Source organism: Scardinius erythrophthalmus (genome assembly GCF_964197995.2).
Source record: "Scardinius erythrophthalmus genome assembly, chromosome: 16".
Classification (NCBI taxonomy): Eukaryota; Metazoa; Chordata; class Actinopteri; order Cypriniformes; family Leuciscidae; genus Scardinius; species Scardinius erythrophthalmus.
In genome coordinates this window covers 2184183-2197178 of record NC_138236.1, presented here as the reverse complement: position 1 = coordinate 2197178, position 12996 = coordinate 2184183, and the positions used below count along the sequence as shown (strand labels likewise).

Genomic DNA, 12996 nt, shown 5'->3' with positions numbered 1-12996 from the left:
GTGCTGCCCGTCGTGGGACGAGCAGCGGGGAGTGGAGAACAAAAGATTCTCCCCCGGCCCTCCACCGGGGGAAGGAGTGGCCCTGCTACCACCTCCTGGACAGAAAGGAAAGCCAATCCTGAGCTGCCCGTCTCAGGAGCGCCGCTTGGCCTGGCGTTTAGCGGGCGGCGGGGCTGGAGAGGGCTGTGGCGCCTTCCTGCGGCTTCCTCCACAACGCGGCCCAGATGAAGGCTGCTGCTGGGGCCGTGCGGGAGCCGCAGGAGGGCGCCCTCGGCGGCGAGCAGGCTGAGGATTCTGTACCGGTGGCTTAGCAGCAACAGCACGCCGGGGCAGAATGTGCTTGATCGCCTCAGTCTGCTTCTGGGCAGTCGAGAACTGTTGGGCAAAGTCCTCGACTGCACCGCCGAAAAGGCCGGCCTGGGATATGGGAGCGTCAAGCAGACGAGTCCGCTCGGGCTCACGCATATCAGCCAGGTTCAGCCAGAGATGTCTCTCCTGGACCACAGCTGTGGACATCACCAAACCCAGGGAGCGCGCGGTCACCTTCGTCGCCCGGAGAGCGAGGTCGGTGGCGGCGCGCAGCTCATCAGAGAGCCCTGGGTCTGTCCTACCCTCGTGCATGTCACGGAGCATCTTGGCCTGGTAAACCTGCAAGATGGCCATGGCATGCAGAGAAGCATCGTCTCGAAGGTAAGAGAAGACTAACTCAGAATATTTGGCTTACAGGAGTGGAGAAGTTCTCGGCTCCGAAGCGAAAACATGTCTGCATTGTGCCAGCGTACTTCCTTATATACCCCCTGCGGCGGGCGGAGTTACGCTATGCAAATTCCGCAGACCCATGGCATTTCATTGCCATTGGCTCGTTTTATATACTCGAAGGTGATAGGCTTCTAGGCGAAACCCCAATCGTCGTCATCCGACGTAACTCGGAGTGACCACGAAAGGGAACAACAGTAACAGTAAGTCGAACCCTATCAATTAAACAATTCTTTACATTAGTCCACTTTGCTGCTTTGATCATATCATGCTTTGAGAATATTTCACTCAATATTTGACCTGAAGAGTAAATGATGAGGTTTTACAACAGGTTGACACAATGATAGCAGGGATTGTGGGATTGTGCAACATTACCCATCAGCCTCTGCTGCAGAAACACCAATAAAGTCATTTTGATGTGATCTCTCTGGGAAAATGAGCTCTCTGTCTTCACGAACTCCACGGCCGAAGAGTCCGGGCAACATTCAATCAAAACTGACCGTTTAAGACATGTTTTCAACATTGATAATATTAGAAGTGTTTCTTGAGCATCAAATCATCATATTAGAGTGATTTCTGAAGAATCATGTGACACTGAAGACTGGAGTAATGATGCTGAACATTCAGCTTTGATCACAGGAATAAATTACATTTTACTATATATTCATATATAATGTATGTTGGGTAAATTACTTGTGATATTAATTTTATTAGCATTTATTATAATTTGTGTCACTAATGTAAAATACTAAAACAACTATAGTATTTAAAATTGTTATGACAGACAAAGCAGAATAAATGTATTCTTTGACATATACAGGCATACAAATGTTTACATATTTAATTTACCATATTTTAATTAAAGATACGTCATTATATATCAATACTAATTCAAATGGAATGATTTCACTCAATTAGCCTACAGATTTAATGAAAAACAAAGATGTCTGAAATGTACATCTAGTTCATGAAATTATTGGGCAATAACCCCCTGATTACAAGTATGAAATAAAAAATAAAAAATAAGAAGACTTGTAACTACATGCCACCGGGGTCTTCTGTGCCAATTCTAGGAGGGCCATCTTACCATAAAGGTCTAGGGACCTTAAAAGGGAACTTTTTTCCCCCCCTTGAAAATAAAAATTCTAATTTTTACTCTACATATCTTAAAACATTACCACAAATTCATTATTAACAAATTGACACACAAAAAAGTTTTTCCACATAACTTTTCACTAAATAAACAAGTTTATAGTGTTTATTTAAAGACATTTGTTTATTTATTTATTTATTTATTTATTTATTTATTTGTGTATTATTTTTTATATGTATATACCAATATAAAAATTCACAGCCATAAACAGCAATATTTACCTAATTACATTTTCATTTAATTATTTTCCTACAAGACAAATCTTCTTGTCAATTCACTTTCCCAAATATTTTTGAGTGATGACGCAAACGAATCAGCGTTTTAATCGATTCTTTAAAGGATTCGTTGAACTGATTCACCAACGCAAGTTTCACTCGGAGACAGCGTTTAAAACATCGCGAGAGCGATCAAAGAGAAGACGCTCCAAATGCGTTTGAATCGCTCTCGCGATACTTTGATGTCATACACCGATCGCTTCAAGTCGAACACAACTCACGTTACTTGTCACGCAACGAGAAGGATTACTCAAAGCGAGTGCAGCAGGGGTGAGTAGTAAAAACGCCAGTTTAACCAGTTAGAAATGGATGGAATTAGCATCATACATGAGCGCAAGTCGATGAATGCTAAATACTAGAACTGATGTCTGTCATCTGAATCGAATGTTCTCATGAATTAGTTTTTTATTGAAAAACCGACGCAGGGATCCTTTTCACAAACTATGACGTGTTTTAACAGTCATCGTTGACGTAAATCCCGCAATTTCTTTTTTCATATTTAACTTTTTTAATACATTTTAACAGTCATACATTTATAACAATATAATTTGGTTTATATTGCATCAAATTACAAGAATCTTGCGCTTATGTGAGGGTGTTTCTAAGGCTGTGGGAGGGATTTGAGGTTTGATCAAATGGGAACACAAAAATTATATTTAATCTAATCTTTTCTTCACCGAGAAGTTTACCCAACTATGACGACTTCCCGGAAATGTGAAAAAAGGCCCATCGCATATTCTCTTGAAATTTAGAGCTATAGTAAAGACCTATAAGTAAAATTTGGTATAAAATAATATTGAACATTTTGATTACAAAACATTTGTTTATAACAATACTCAGTTTTAATTAATGCTCGAATTTAAACTGATGTACGTTTTTGTTGTTGTTGTTGTTACAACCCGCACAGTATTTGGCAGCGGGTTATTTTGGTCAAGACCGACTAAATTATCATTCACAGTTTGTGTTGGACTTGCATGTTGTTCTGTCTGCCTTCAAATCCTTGAAATATTTTCAGAGTTTTGTTGATGCCATTAACCTTGTAAACTTTGATAAATTATTGTTTCGCTTTGGTTTTGTAACAGAATATCCAGCTGACCGGGGTCCATGTGAAAGGACAGATATATAAATCCATCTTGTCATATTTAGCTGTCAGTAGAGTCCATTCAGAGAACACTGATGTAATGCTTCAAATGATGAACCCCTTTGTTATAAATTGCCCTGCTTTCTTTTTCAAAATCTGGGTCACTTGTAGGGTCTGAAATCAGCAAATGGGCTCAGCTGGGCTTCTTAATGACCTAATGGATAATCATGTTTACTTATACTTTACATAACATAAGAAAGAAGGCCACGTTTAACTCAGTTATACTTCAGGATGGGCATCATTGTTAAACAAATTTTTTAGTGTCGTTGAGGAATGATGTATTGACTTTACCCCAAATTGCATTAAAAAAAAACAAAGCACATCTATATGTGTTTCATTTTATGAGCTTTAAAAAAAAACTAGCTTAATTTAATGATTGACATTTTTAATAGCATTTCATTAGATCAAAAACTGTTTCCCAGACTTTGCACCTTTAGGCGTAACCTTCTGAGTTTTTCATTGTTGTTGAATGTAAACTTAATGTTCCAGTTGTAATTTCAAGTTCATTTCATAATGGCGTGGAGTGAGTGTGTGTTCACGCTCAACTTCCATAGGAATTAATTGAAAACGCTCGCTCTGCTCCGCGGCGTTATGAATGCTCGTGTGGCCATGTGCATTTTACTCTCGCTTTTGAATTAGCGAAATAAAAGCGAGGTGCAAAAGAGGGAAAAACTCCCAACTCCCAGGAAAATTCCCTCGCCCTCACATCCCTAGTGTACAGTATGACTTTCTTCTTTCAGCCATACACACTCTGAGTTATATTAAAACATATCCTGGCTCTTCCAGGCTTTATAATGGGAGTGAACTTAGATTTTAAAGCCCCAATAAAGCGCATCCATCCATCATAAAGGTAATACATACGGCTCCAGGGATTAATAAATCCTTCTGAAGCGAAGCCATTCAATTTGTAAGAAAAATACCCATATTTTAACTTTAATAAATAATCAAATCTAATCTGAATAATATAATCTAAAATCACTTCCGATAACGGCCGTACGCAAGTCGAGTTCTGGCGGAAGGGTGACCTCTGACCCGACGCATGACGAGTGACCTCTGACCCGAAGCATTCCGTATTGACGAATGTGGTAATGCCAAGCGTGCCGCACAAGCCCTGAAAAGTGAAGCCAAAACGTCTCGATCGCCCCCCGGTGACTGGTCCTAGTATAGGTCATAAGCCCCGCCTCCCTGTGTTATTCAACGGGATGTGAGACCAACTAAACAATTTAATTACACTTCAAATATCTTTTTTCCAAAGGTGGTTTCTTTCATTTGCTGTCATTTTTATCACGCTGATGTAAGTTCAAGTGTCTGTTTCAAAAATAAGTTAAAAAATTGCAGTTTAAAAAGTGCAGGGAGAGTGCATTCTGCGAGAGTGAGGACGGAGCGTTGATTTCGCGGCTTTACTTTCTGCTAACTACTGCGCAGGTCTGGTCCCGAAATCGCTACTGCGCAGACTCAAGTTGCAAGATGTCAGCGCCATATCGGGACACTGGTGGCTTCACTTCTCATCAATGGAAGAGAGAGAAGGGGCGTCGACCATCTTTTTTAAAGTCTATGGGTAATGCAGAGGATAGATCAAAACAAAACAACGGTCGACTAAAACGAGAATTTTTAAAAGAGAAGCTTGAGTTTGTATTTGTTTGAACCGCGAGAGGCGTCTACTCTCACCTGAGCTTACGCTACTCCTACATCATGCGTCGGGTCAGAGGTCATGCTTCGGGTCAGAGGTCACTCGTAATGCGTCGGGTCAGAGGTCACTCTTCCGCTTGAACTAGACTCGCGTACAGCCATTACCTGAAGTCAAGTCAAGTCACCTTTATTTCTATAGTGCTTTTTACAGTACAGATTGTTTCAAAGCAGCTTTACAGAGATAACAGGAAAATAATGCAACAAAGTTTGTTGAAAAAAAAGTTATTTAGTTCATATATATATATATATATATATATATATATATATCCGCTCTGGAGAAAACCGTGAAGACATTGTCCTGCTTGTTATTATTAAGCCAGTTATTATAGTTTATAAAGTTATAAATATGGAATTTTTTTAAATCGCATGGCTTTGCATCAGAAGGCCTTTATTAACCCCTGGAGCCGTATGCATTGCCTTTATGATGGATGGATGTGCTTTTTTGGGCTCAAAATCTAAGGCACTATTCACTCCCATTATAAAGCTTATAAGAGCCAGGATATTTTTTAATAAAACTCAGATTGTATTGGCTGAAAGTAGAAAGTCATATTCACCTATGGCTTGAGGGTGAGTAAATTATGGGATAATGTTTGGGTGAACTAACCCTTGAAGTCACTTTTGACAGTAAAATATTACATTTAGTAATATTTGTGCTATCAATCATTTTCTCACCCAATATTTTATCGGCTTATTTTTTTAAATATCTTTGGAGAGGCAAAAATCCTCTTTTGTCTATTTTTGCAGCTTGTATACTGTATAAAGTGTGCACACTTTTGCATGCATGATAGATCCAGATGATGTACTGCGTTTGTCAAAATGTGCAACCAATACTGCTATTTGTCATGTTTTATTTGCCCTCGGGTTATTCCGAACTCACTTTCTTTCTTCTGTGAAAGACAAAGGAGATGCTGCATGCATATCGTCTCACATACTACTTTTTTGAAAAATTATTAGACAGCACAAAGCAGCCCTGGTTTGTACGTGCTGCTGTTGTAAATAGATGTGTTGAACAAGCTCTCTGCACAGCTGGATGGCCTGATAACCCAGTCCAAACAGCCTGATAGATGTAAAGGTTCCCTGGCTCCTCTGAGCGAACATCTGAAGAAGAGCCAGAATCGGAGAGTTCACTTGCCATGACTCAGATACTCAAACTGCACACGAGACGCTGCAGAAATAGTACAAGGTGTTTGCATGTATGCTGTGCAAAGTGTGCATGTTTTTGCATGCATGAAAGATCTGGATGGCATATTGTGTTTGTCAAAATGTTCAACCAATACTGCTATTCGTCATGTTTTATTTGCCCACGGGTTGTTCCACCGTCGTTGCATTTTGCATTGTTTTATTTCTTGCATGGAAGTGTTATATTGTCCCACATACTACTTGATACCGCACAGTATGCAGTGCATCACGAACACAGCCGAGGAGTGTAAAGTTAATCAGATTCAGGTGGAATCAGGAGGGCCAATCAGATTGCGGTCTGTGTCCTGATGACTAATTAGATCTGTAGTCTCTTGATCAGTTTCTTCCAAGCCTGTGGTCTCTCACAGAACAAGCATTGCTCAGCTCAATTAACCCACCCCAAACTCTGCGCCTTACGAAAATAATCGAATTTAATGGTGTAATTGTGCAGCAAGGCACCATTTTACCTCGTTCTGAACCTATGCAATAGATTCAAAACCTGAACAAAACACTGATGACCCTCTACAAAACAGGTCGGTGGAGATCAAGATATCATCATGCTCAATATTTATCAGCGACGATCTCAAACACCTCCACTTTGCGGCTAAATTGAGATGTTGCCAAGCAACCGCATGGTATAGTGCCAGGAGCGCAGCTTTACAGCGTCCCCAGTCGTGTCTTTATCTCTTACAAACACTAGACTGTCTGCCTTTTTCTGTAGAACAAGTTTAAAGGTGTCGCACAAAATATGTGAATGTAAGTTTCCGGCTAACCTGCTAACTCACATCATTACTGTCTTACTGAAATACTTCTGTTAAGCAGCTGTGAGCCACTATTAGCTAAAACTGTGTCTATTAATGCAGATTGTCTGTCGTTCTCACTACTTTGAGGAAAGATAAAGCATGGAGCAAGAGTTGTTTTAAAACGTTTGTTACATCAGTCATTCAAGCTAGAGCTCGGCTATGCATTGTTATTGATACAGTTAATACAGTTCCCACATGTGCACCGCAATAAATTAGAAATGTACACATGGGTTTGTTGATGGACATGCACTTGTTAATGCTGATGGTGAGGGATTACAGATCTCATAATGTACATCAAAACGAGTAGTGTATCACTGAGAAACGTCCTGCTCGAGTCGTCCTTGCGATGGAGGTTCGGGTAATGTTTCATCATTGGACTCGCACTCAGATTGATATGGTAAAATCGACGTAATCGTTACTGTCTTTACAGTGTGTACAATCGCTGAGCTTACACCTTAGCAACCACGTAGCAACACATGTTTTAAATGTTGAAGCATGATTTTCTTAAAGGGGCTTAATGTAGAATTCAGAAACCCTTTTTATTAGCGACACCAGTGGTCATTAAGTGAACTGCAGCCAGCTTTTTGTTCGTGCACACACACATTAACCAAACATTTTCCAATTTTTTTTTAGCAGTGACGGAAAAAGCTGACAGCCGTCCGTTATTTTCACAGATGACATTGAGGGTGGTCTATTGTACTGGTGACTGTAATTTAAGTCCATTTTATAATAATATAATACTTATACATACTTGCTCTCTGGCTTACACGCATAATTAAGTTTCTAATCCGTTTTGTTTTAAATGGTGGATGTCAAAAACATACATTAAATATTAAAGAACATAAAAAACATACATTAAATATTAAAAAACATGATTATGTAATATGGTGCATATATTTAGCAAAATGCTCCTCTAGAGTTATTTTTCTTGCTTACTATTAAGTTTATGGTCAACGAAGTTTGCAACACTGATTGAGCGATTACATAAGACATGATATGGATTTTGGTAAGTTGTACTGTATGTTTCATCATTTTCTGATGTTCATTCATGTTTATTTCGTTCCGTAATAGTAAAGAGGAAGGGATTATTACGTTCACTTGCGCTCCGCGTCAACTGTTCAAGATGAAAACTGAAAAGTGGCATACAGTTTTGTTCAACTTTCGTTTCATAATATAAATAAATGCATAACCTATGTGATAGTCTTATAAGTTTGTGAATAAAAAAAAAATGTGAACGAAAACAGAAGCTATTAAATGTCTTATTAGGCTATCATTAAAATATGAAAAATAAAATGATGGGTAATAATAGATTAGGACGGAATTTTTACGATCCTGTCCGTCAAAATGACGAAATATATAAATGGAAATATCTTTGCAGCAATAAACTGTTAACGAACCCCCCGACGCCATCCACGCGGCTGAAAGCGACGGTTAGATGAATGTGTAAATATGTGGTGCGCGCTTTCCTCTCAATAACAAAATAAACACACAAAGGCATCTGATCATAGTGATGTGGATTTGTTTGCAATGCACCGGCATCATGTCGACATGTTGATTACTATATGTGAGATTGCAGTTTGAATGAATCCCTTGATATTAGGGATTCACCGATATGAAAATTTTGGCTTATACCGATAATTCGTTACATTTGAAAGCAGATTACCGATATATTGGCAAATAAATCTAAATCCAAATTTGTAATTACTTTTTGAGAGCCTGATTACAAAAACAAACTATTTTCACTATTAAAAGCCATGTCCTAAAACACAATTATAACGTTCTCATTATAATTTTATGAAGCCGATATCACAGCACATAACTGTATCTTCCTTATTTGAAGTGATTCCAATAATATTTCAAGCAATTTAAAGCCATCACGGTGAACAGTGTGAATCTGAAGAGTCTCAGCTGAAGGAAACAATGCATTATTTATCGGCTTTAATATATCAGACACATTTTCTTATCAGGCCGATAACGATAACATAAAAAAATTGCATATATCGGCCGATATCGTGCATCCCTACTTGATATATTGACATTACAGTACAGAATGGCTCTTTTGGCATTATCCTGAACATTGTATAAGCATTCATGTCATGTCATTGAACAGAAGAGAGGCATTCTTTTGATTTTCCCAGCAAAAATCTCCTTCACATTAAAATTAGTCAACAGGCTTTCAGAGAAACTAGGAAGTCAGAGAAGGTCTCATTTAAGTTTTGTAACAAGCTGTTCACACAGTGGCAATAAAAAGATGAGTAATGCATGAAAAATCTAATAGGTAGATGTGTAGTTAAGTGTTTTGTTTTGTAAATTCAATCATTTGAATGTCATTAAAATATCACTTTTAACATTTTCTTTGTACAGTTTCAGCGTTCTTGCTGTCAAGTGCTTATGCAAGCAGCGTAGACCGTAATCTAATGCAGGTTCAATGGCTAGTTATTTATTTTTCTTCACAGCAGGAATGGTTCAGCCGAGGTAAAATACTCTGAACAACACAACCATTTACTCACTAGGTGTCCACTTATTCATTTTCAGGAAATTTAGCTGAAGTGGCCTCTTATTATCTGAAGTACTAATTGAACCTATTTTCCTTTTCGAAGCCTGTCTACCTGCATTCATTTTAAAGCAATAACTCATGGATGAGCAACACCACTCATTGGCAACCACTCACACTGATGGCTCCACTTACACAGTGACCAAAACATCAGACCAGATCACGAATCGCCATGAATTCATCTCAGCGTTATGCAATTTAAAGCTGCAGTCCGTAACTTTTTTGGGTTAAAAATTATCCAAAATAAATTTGAGCAAGTACATAACCAGCCAGTGTTCAAAACTCTCTGCTTGCCGTAGCTCGATTCAAAACTGTAAGCTTGTAATAATGTTTTTAACTCCAGTGGTACTGGTGGATTTCCGCGGGAAATTCGAGCATGTGTTTGCGTCATTACGTCACATCTGTCCACATAAAGAAGAGTCTCGGCTAGTCGGCTATGAGTGTGAGGATGTCGGAGGTGGAGATTTATAGCCTTTTCTCACAGCACTTGATATAATTAAACTTATCAATATGATGGCGGATCCAGAAAGGTTCAAACAGTGTAAAATGCAAAAGACTTCGGACTTAAAAAAGGGACTGCAACTGGCCCATGCGAAAACAAGGATAGCCTAAATATCAGAAAGGCATTAAATGTAGTTGCCCAATGCTGATGTTGTTAACATTAAAGGTCCCGTTCTACGTGATCCCATGTTTCAAACTTTAGTTAGTGTGTAATGTTGTTGTTAGAGTATAAATAATATCTGTAAAATTATAAAGCTCAAAGTTCAATGCCAAGCGAGATATTTTATTTAACAGAAGTTGACTACAAAAAACGGCTCGATTGGACTACACCCCTCTACATCCTGCATTAGTGACATCACCAGAACCGTTTCTTGACTAAGCTCCGCCCACAGGAATGCTCCGTCAACTCTACTGGCTACTTGCGCACTTCTTATAACTTAGGCTACTGTGTTTACTCAGCTCTTACGGTGATTTTCTGAAGTAAAACTGACGCTTCATCATCTTTTGTGTGATGTACAATAAACTTTATTAAACTCATCAGTACATGTTTGATCATCATTCGGACCTGGTCCGAAACAGCAGACTTGTAGGCTGTTAATAAATAATGGATACATACAAGCAGATGACAAATACGTTATAATAACCGTAATTAAACTACTAAACCATACCTGTTTCATCTCTATACAGCACTCTGACTCTGTAGACATTATTGTCCGACTCGAAATGAACGCCGTTACTGAGAGTTTCTGATATTATCATCATTCCGTGAGATGAATTTGTCCTGACAGACTGAGCGCAAGCTCATGAAGCTCCGCCCCCTGTGTCGTCCAGCAGCACCTCATTTGCATTTAAAGGGGACACACTGAAACAGGTCGTTTTTCTGAGCCCCAAAAAATGTCAATTTAAACATGCTGTAAAAAATGATCTGTGGGGTATTTTGAGCTCAAACTTCACATACACACTCTGGGGACATCAGAGACTTATTTTACATCTTGTGAAAAGGGGCATATAACGGGACCTTTAACAATTTGAGAACAAAGTATAATTTGCACGGTTTGACGTGATATGAAAAGCGATCGTTAATCAGCGCGATTTTACTGCAATGCTTTTTCCCCCTTAGTTGGTCAGAACAAAAGTGGATATTACTTGTTCAGATTTTCACATTTTCTGGTGAAAATTCTTATGTTGTTCATACTTCCAAAAAGTATAATCTGTGATTGCGAATGCGTATCCACACCGGCGGCGACTGACAGCCGCACATTCTCCTCAAAACATCGGAGTCATCCGCGCTGTGCCGAGCCGAGGCACAACCCACGTACAGTTGATAATTCCGCGAATAACTGCAATTGCAGATTTTGAACAGAGATGGCGACAAAGAGGAAAAACTACGGACTGCAGCTTTAATCATGGCCAGTACAAACTGTATTGAATTTCTTATAGGCTGCATACATCCTAATGCACAGATCTCAGATCTGATTGACGTCAAGAAGGTCTAATATACATTAAAATAATTATCCATTAGGATTGTTTGACTGGTGCATGGATGGTTTTTCCAGGAACTCACTTCATTTTTTATTTTACTTTTATGTTAGAGCTCGAGGGGAAAAAACAATTTCTGCACTGCGTTGGATTGCAACTTGTTGTTTAATGTAAAATCAAGGTCCTGAAGCAAAACCAGCGGGTTAATGGATAGCATTTCACTTTGTTACTCGAAAAACGCCCATGTTCTCTGATCTTGAGTGAAATGTGTTATATAGTTGTCTGAAATCCTTTTAACAGCGCTTAATTTAACAAAAATCATTTGCCGAGGTGTTTGTGGTACGGTAGGTGCATTGTGGGTAACTCACCGACAACATTTGAGCCTAACGGTTCTTTCTGCCGCTTCGCATCCATTAATGTGACAAGCAGAATAACACTTCAAGTTGGGCTTCTCGCACCTGTTTGTTTAAACTATCAATGAATATAATTTCCACCTGGAACTACTTTAGCCATACCGAGAGCAAGGCTTCCCGCAAAAAACAGCTAGACGCTAGACCGAGCGTACGCGACTTACACCTAGCTAGCCATCATGCAGGAAAAAAAAAAGCACAGAAAAAAATCAAACAAATAAAGATAAAGGCGAAAAAATGGTTTTTAAGTGTTTAAATGGATGGAACAGCTGTGGAGGGATGAATAACTCGTTAGCTCTGTGAATTTTAAGCCATTATACCCACACCTCTCACCTAGCCTCATTTGCAAAAAGGACAGGATTGAGGTGCTAATTAACGTGATAAAGAGTTGAGCAAATCTGATGGTGGCTCTGGATTTTTGGAGGGAAAAAAATAATCTGTTACATCTGTATTCTCCAACACTCAGGAAGGTGTGACTTTCATGTTTAATTAATTAAACGTTCTCTTTAACTGTATCTTGACAAATACAAGCCAATTAGAAATGGAGGAGAAATGTTTGTGACTAATTAATGGTTGATTTCAGGGGAAAAAGTCTAAAACTTGGAACAGATTTTAACTTGCAACAGTAGTCTCACACCTGGATTTTCACAGCACTAAATGCTGATTAGCAGGAAAATAAAGCATGGTGTGGCGCAGTTAAAGTGAAGCATCACCTCTCAACGCTTTAACAGAGATGAATAGGGCTAATTCACCAGCGATGGGTGGGGCTGTTGCATTAATTGAACGCAGGCGAAACTCCAAACTGTTTTGTGGCTGATTTACCTCGGTTTGTTTGAAGCTCGCTTAATTACTCGTGAAGTGTTTTTGATCTCATCTAGGAGTTATTACAAAATAAAAGTCCTTTCCCTACCCTTTTTTTTTTGTTTTGTTTGTTTTTAAGCATTTTGCCATGAAACTCTGCGTATGTCACAGTTAAGTGCAGCCGCTGTATTTTTGACCAGTTTGTATAAAGCAGTGGTTCCCAAACTGACCGGGTCAGGTGAGTTTTGCCATTCT

At 39.1% G+C, this 12996-nt stretch overlaps 1 protein-coding gene across 1 annotated transcript in view; it reads left to right on the top strand.

Annotated features, from left to right (window-relative positions):
• The first annotated feature begins 2415 nt into the window (after positions 1-2415).
• LOC308703952 (uncharacterized protein) overlaps positions 2416-12996 on the top strand; it is a 57849-nt gene continuing 47268 nt past the window's right edge. Inside the window, exon 1 of the mRNA XM_081387999.1 lies at positions 2416-2454. The gene's annotated coding sequence lies outside the window, so the exon portion shown is untranslated. The remainder of the gene's footprint in view (positions 2455-12996) is intronic.